Source organism: Ursus americanus, chromosome 18 (genome assembly GCF_024610735.1).
Source record: "Ursus americanus isolate L20-20 chromosome 18, mUrsAme1.1.p, whole genome shotgun sequence".
Lineage (NCBI taxonomy): Eukaryota > Metazoa > Chordata > Mammalia > Carnivora > Ursidae > Ursus > Ursus americanus.
This window is the reverse complement of record NC_142144.1, coordinates 31,870,497-31,876,789: the sequence shown is the minus strand read 5'-3', so window position 1 is coordinate 31,876,789 and position 6,293 is coordinate 31,870,497.

The window sequence follows — 6,293 nt, the reverse complement described above, 5'->3', positions numbered from 1 at the left end:
AAATAAAATCTTAAAAAAAAGAAGAATCTCGAAGGAATGACTAGACACTGTAGACATTGAAAGCTCTTCTATGTTATATTCCATTTCAAATTCTTTGAATTTCAACGTGCATCAAATTCTGCCAAAGGAACTTTGGTCCCAGGGAAATTTGCTTTTTAATTCATTTTATATTTTAAAGAATCGAATAACATGAGGGAATATTTTTAGTTTAATTTTCATAAATTTATAAGCCAGAGGAAAAGAAAACAAGAGGTCTGTATTTTATGTTCTTGGCAAGATGATAAACATCATTTAGTGGGTGGGTAGAAGAGATCCCATTGGGACATTAAGTATCAAATCTTGGTGGTACCTTCATCACTTCTTTTAGTGTCTCTGGAGTTAGAAGGTCTGACTTTGAATTCTGGTTCCATCATCACTAGATGTGTGACCTCAGACCAGTTACTTAACCTCTCTGTGCCTGAGTTTCTTCATCTATATAACTGAGGATAATCGTTATGCCTCTCCTATAGTGCTATTACACAATTATGTGAGTTATACCACGTAAAGTGCCTACACAGTGTCTGGCTATAGAAAGCATTTAAGAAGTGCTAGCTATTAATATCAGAAGGAATTCTGGGAATCACAGGTCCTTGGAGCTAGCAGGGACTTTCCAACACGTGTTTGATCCAGGTCATTGCCCAAACTCTCTTATTTTTATTTTAGGCTCGCAGACAAGAAGGTTTTTCTGTTTCTTGTTGGTTTCATTAACTAACAGGGGGCTCTGATTCTCCTAAACGGAAGTCAACTAGATAACAATGTCCCTTCAGTGAGGAATAATGTCCCTTTAATAACGGAAAATGACCATTGTCCTGAAGCGGTGGTGTGGCTTCACGACCCACCAGTTGAAGCATATCCCAGGGGTTGCCTTTCTTCTTCCGCCTGGGCTATTGGGAGCCTACTAGCTCCCGGGCTGGGTGAAGATGGCCTTCGGGTGATTTCCTGTGCTGTTCACACGCACTACACATCTTCAGGGAGCATGGAGAGAGAGGGAGAACTGAGATGGACATAGCTCTATGCCGTTGTTTCAAATGATGGCAGAGAGCCATAGAATATAGCAAAGTCACCCACTCAGGTGCCTATAGAGAGAAGACAGGTAATGATATACATGAGTGAACTGGGCTGGGTATAAGGAAGAAAAACCCGCAGTGCAAGCAGAATGGTAAATAACCATTTGATACTTGGCCTTGATGTTGGGTAATAATAGGGCGTGGTGTGGCTATGGGGAACTAAAGAACATAGGACCTATATAAAGGAATACCTCTAATCAGCTCTATTGTACTTTTTCAAAGAAGCTAGAAATGTAGATTTTATGTAAATAATAATAATAATAATGATGATAAAACCACTCCGTAGGCAAGCATTATGCTAACCGAAGCGAACACATCTGATTCCCCCTTTGACATGCATGTTGTCAGTCTGCAACCACTGAAATACCGGTCTTTGGGCTTCTCCATTCCAACCTTTCACCCAGTGGAGGAATTCCCTCTCCAACCTCCCCATTCGAACCCTTCTAGAGATGGGGTGGCCACTCTGTTTCATTATGGCTCTGCTGTTACGTTTGCGGAGACAAACTGCCTCCCTGGAATTTATTGCAGTCTGTCCTCCTTTGTCACTTTGGAGCAATGAGCAGTAAGACAGCACCTTATATGTGATGGCTTCCCGTAGAAGGTAATAGTTGTCATTCCAGGCCTTCCTACTGCTTCCAAATCTTCCTTTAACTGTGTCCCCATGACATGATTTCTAGGCTTGTCACTGCCCAGTTCCGCCTCCCCCAGAACCGTCCCTTAGAAGCCACATGACCGGAACTGGAGGTATGATGGCAGGGAAATAAATGCAGACCCCTCATAACTTTCATCTCCAAGATGCTAAGCAAACGGGGACATCTGTCCTGCTAAGTCATATCTTCCCCCTTTGACATACATTTTGAAGAGATCAGACAATGGGGAAAGGAAAGCTCTCACTTCTGCAAAGCCATGTGGACAAGTGGAAGGATTTTACTGGGGAAGGAGTTTCCTTGGAGATGACACATGGGATTCTTACCGATGCTGCGTTTGTGTTTAACCTGGGGCCTTGGGATGCTCTGAGCAAGGAGATACAGAGGCCTACTCCGGAAGCTCTCCTTCCTCTTCAGCCTGCCCACGGGCGGACCACTCCTTAGCCTCTCTGAAGATGACTGAACCCCCACCACCTTCTCAGTGTCCAGTCACCCCATGGGAAACCCAGGTCTCCTGCCAAGCCACACTGGAATGCTCCTGGCCACCCACGGAGCCCTCCTCTCCCAACTGGGCCATCTCTTTCTGGCCCCTTTCTCCACACCTCAGCAGTGTCAGCCTTAGGCATCAGGCAGTCCAGTGGTTCTGACTTTTTTTCAGGTTCTGGTTTAGTTTTCAGCTAACGGATGTCGTCAGTCCCTTACGTGGTGGTGGGGATAACGTACGTAGGAATACTTTGGGTGATGGCTACTGCTCCCTGGACTCCACATCCTCTTGTTCCCTCTGGTTTTGACCCACAAAGCCACCCTGCCCCAGCTTCAGGCTGTCTGTACATGGTTGGGGGGAGTGAGGGTGGATGTTGCAGCTCTGTTTTGCAGAAATTACGAAATCACGACTTCCTGCGGGTCCTGCATTGAGAATACAGCCTCACCTCTCATGGTCCTTCGGACTCAGGGCGGAGGCTCTGAAACCAAATCCAGAGGCACTGGTAACATTCCAGTGGCTTTCCTACTATGGACTTCAAATCCACTCCCAAGCGGCCTTCTCCACAGGTGGTGGGAAGAGGCTGGCCTGTCGGTGCTCTCCTCCCCGGTTCTTTCCCACGCGGTGGAAACTGAGCTTTTAGGAGTGCGTACGAGATACTTTCTCTAGTTTTCAGAAATGGTCTAGGTAGAATTGTCACCTGGCTTTCTCCCATTGGGTGGGCCACTGTACCAAGAAACTAGAAGGGGGGGGAGGAGTTAAATGTGTGGGCTTCTTTTTCTTTTTTTTTTAAGATTTTATTTATTTGACAGAGACACAGTGAGAGAGGGAACATGAGCAGGGGGAGTGGGAGAGGGAGAAGTAGGCTTCCTGCTGAGCAGGGAGCCCAATGTGGGGCTCGATCCCAGGACCCTGGGATCATGACCTGAGCCGAAGGTTGACAGTTAGCAACTGAGCCACCCGGGTGCCCCAAATGTATGGGCTTCTGACACTACCGTGATCCCAGAATCTTCCCTCCCTGCCTTCCTCTCTCCCTTCTCTTTTCTTCACAGCCCACTGCCTCACCAATTTATCTATAAATCTATATCAGTCTCACAGAAACCAGGTTTGACTTTTTTTCTCGAGACGATAAATTGAATGGGATTGGACATCTACTTCTGTTTCCTGCAGGACATCTTTTCCCAAAGCACGTTCAGGCTTGGCGTGTTGTATGCTGTTTGTCCTTATGCTGCACAATCTTTGTAGTCCCTACGTTGATTTTTTTTTCTTGCCCAGGAAAAGGCATATTTTATTGAGGTATATACTTATGATTTGTGACTATACACAATTGTGTGTGTGATTATATGAATATGCATATATGTACATATGTGTGTATAATCACGCATCGTAAGTGTATAGCTCAAAGAATTTTCATGAAGTGAACACAGCCCTGTAACAAGCGCTCTGATCAAGAACTTGAACATTACCAGCACCTAGAAGCCCTCCTCATGCCATCTTTCCCACTACCCATCCCCACCAAGGGTAACCACTATTCTGATTTCCAATAGATTATTTTTGCTTGCTTTGGAACTTGATATTATTGGAATCGTACAGTACATCCTCTTTATGTCTGGCTTCTTTCAGTCTGCATGTTTTTTTAGATCTATTCAGATTATCACATGTAGTTTTAAGTTTTTCCGCGTTCTCACTGCTATATAATATCCCACTCTGTGCATATATCACTTTTTTCTCTGTTCCATTGATAGCCTTTGGTTATTTTCCAGTTTTTACCAGCCTGATCATTTTTAAGCAGTGAATATCATATCCAAGGCTGGCGTTTCTCCCCGGAAGGGTGAGCATCTTCCATCTTGCTTCTTCCGCCCTGAGCTGGCAGAGTCTTGGTAGATCTCAGAGGCCTGAGTGCTCCTGACTGAGCGGTCAGGGATGGGGGATGGGGGATCTGGGCAATGGGCAACTTGGGCAGAGCTCCGTGTCTGCTGTAGCTTCTGCCATGTTGTTGGCTTGCCTGCATTTCAGTACAGTGAGGGATTCCCCTGCTCACACTGTCCAGGCCGGAGGCGATCAGACTGGGGTTTAGAGTCTTAGGTGATGCCATGCATGAATCTCAGAGGTGTGCAAATCTATAAAATTTAAAAAGATTATACTTTTATTTCAAGACAATCTAAAACAAATTAAATAGGCATGTTCCGGGTCATCGGAATCCCGATGGGGCAGTTTAAGAAAGTGGTGACGTGGGTGTGTTCTGGCATTGTCCCTGTTCAAGTTCCTTCCCTACATCTCAGCTGCGTGACTCAGGACAGGACTCATCCTCTGTGCCTGAGGGCCTTTAGCTGCAAAAGGACGGCAATAATTGTTCCTACTCTGGGGTCCCCGCGAGATCTAAATGAGATTATGCCCGCAACACGCTTCGCCTAGTGCTCAGTGAACATTAGCGTGCGATCACATTTGATTTGTGTGTATTACCTGGGTGGCCCCTCATTGTCAATGGCTCATGAGAAAAACACAAAGGTGGATTTAACAGGGAAGTGATGTGTGAGAACCAAGCGAAGGCCAAATGATATCACGGAATGCTGAATAAATGAAGTTTTCACAGTGCTTTAAATAAAGAAAAGCAGTGTGATAATTGAGTCATCGCACCAGGCAGGCTGAGCTCAAAGGAGTGTGCCTGGAAGCGGCTGCTGCTGGGCTCCTGTTGTGAGCTGCGGTTTATTTTTCTGCAAAACCTCATCTATCCCATTAAATCAATGTTGCTAATATGATTTTTATTGGTTTTGTCGTTTTATTTGCATTGAATTTATAAATTTGTTTTACTTTTATACGAAAGATGTAAGCAGGAGCTTATAGTTTGCACCGATTTAGGTAACCTTATAAAAACAATTCAAGTCGACACTGTGTCTGAAAAGGGGCCCCCACGGTTTTCAGTCTTAGAAACGCTGCTCTGGGGTTTTTGCAGGGGGATTCAGATGGAGGGAAATCAAAGGTATTTCCTTTTGACACAGAGCCCTAACTCACCACAAGTGCCGGAACTCTCCAGTTACAGATGTGAGAAACCAGAGTCGAGACAGCAACCAAGACATCAAGAGCAAAGAGTGCCAAGCCAATAGCTTTTCACCACCACCAGAGCCTGCGGGCCGGCAGCCCCTCCAGTTTCACCGCTCTCCAAAGCTCTGAGTGTGCACTTGATTTTGTGATCCAGGTGACCGTTGCGTTACTGGAATCGCCTTCTAGGATTTCTACTTTTGCATTCAGGATCTTTGAGATTTATGGCTCCGTGGGATAAAATGCTGCCTGGTACTTAGGTAACCTAGATGTCATGGAGCAGAGTTCTCTCTAGGTACTTAGGTAACCTAGATATCATGGCCAGGACTGAAGGGTCTGCTCCTTGGCAGGCTCATCATTGAGGATCCAGCACCAGAAAGCTCCTACCTGGGACCAGCCTTCCAGTGAAGTCTGTGGGTCCAGTCCTCCTCTTCTGGGGCCTGCACCCAGTCACATGGCCTTGGGCCTCCCCAGTGTGCTTCGGCCACCCTGCCTTGGCTTTATCTTTCAGACCCAGCCACCAACATGGACGTGCCTCAGCCAAAATGTTTAATTCTGCAGAAGTCTCATGGAAGACTGTTCTGAGCCACGGGGAGGGCCTGTTGCTGGGTGGGACATGGAGGAGGCAGGTAGGACTCCCATCCTCAGGGAGCTTCTGGTCTGGGATGGGGAGAGGGGGCAGCGTGCGCAGGTACCCAGTGCCGCGAGAGGGGGCCGGCGTCCTGAGTACAGACAATAAGAAGAGAGAATTTCATGTCGAGGGATCTAGGGGGGTGTTTTGGATGGGACCTTGAAGGATGGTGGGATTTGAGATGGAGCTGCAGGCTGAGGGACCGGGGGAGTCGGGGCTGGGAGGCAGTGAGGCTTCTGAGTTAGTTAGGGACTTCTTGTTTGCAACAGATGGGAACTGGACTTGAACTTCATTAGGCAGAAAGGGTGACTTATTTGGAGAACTGAGAATCCTTCCCAGCACAGGAAGGACCAGGGTGCTGCTGGCCATCGGGAACAGCTGGCCAGCTA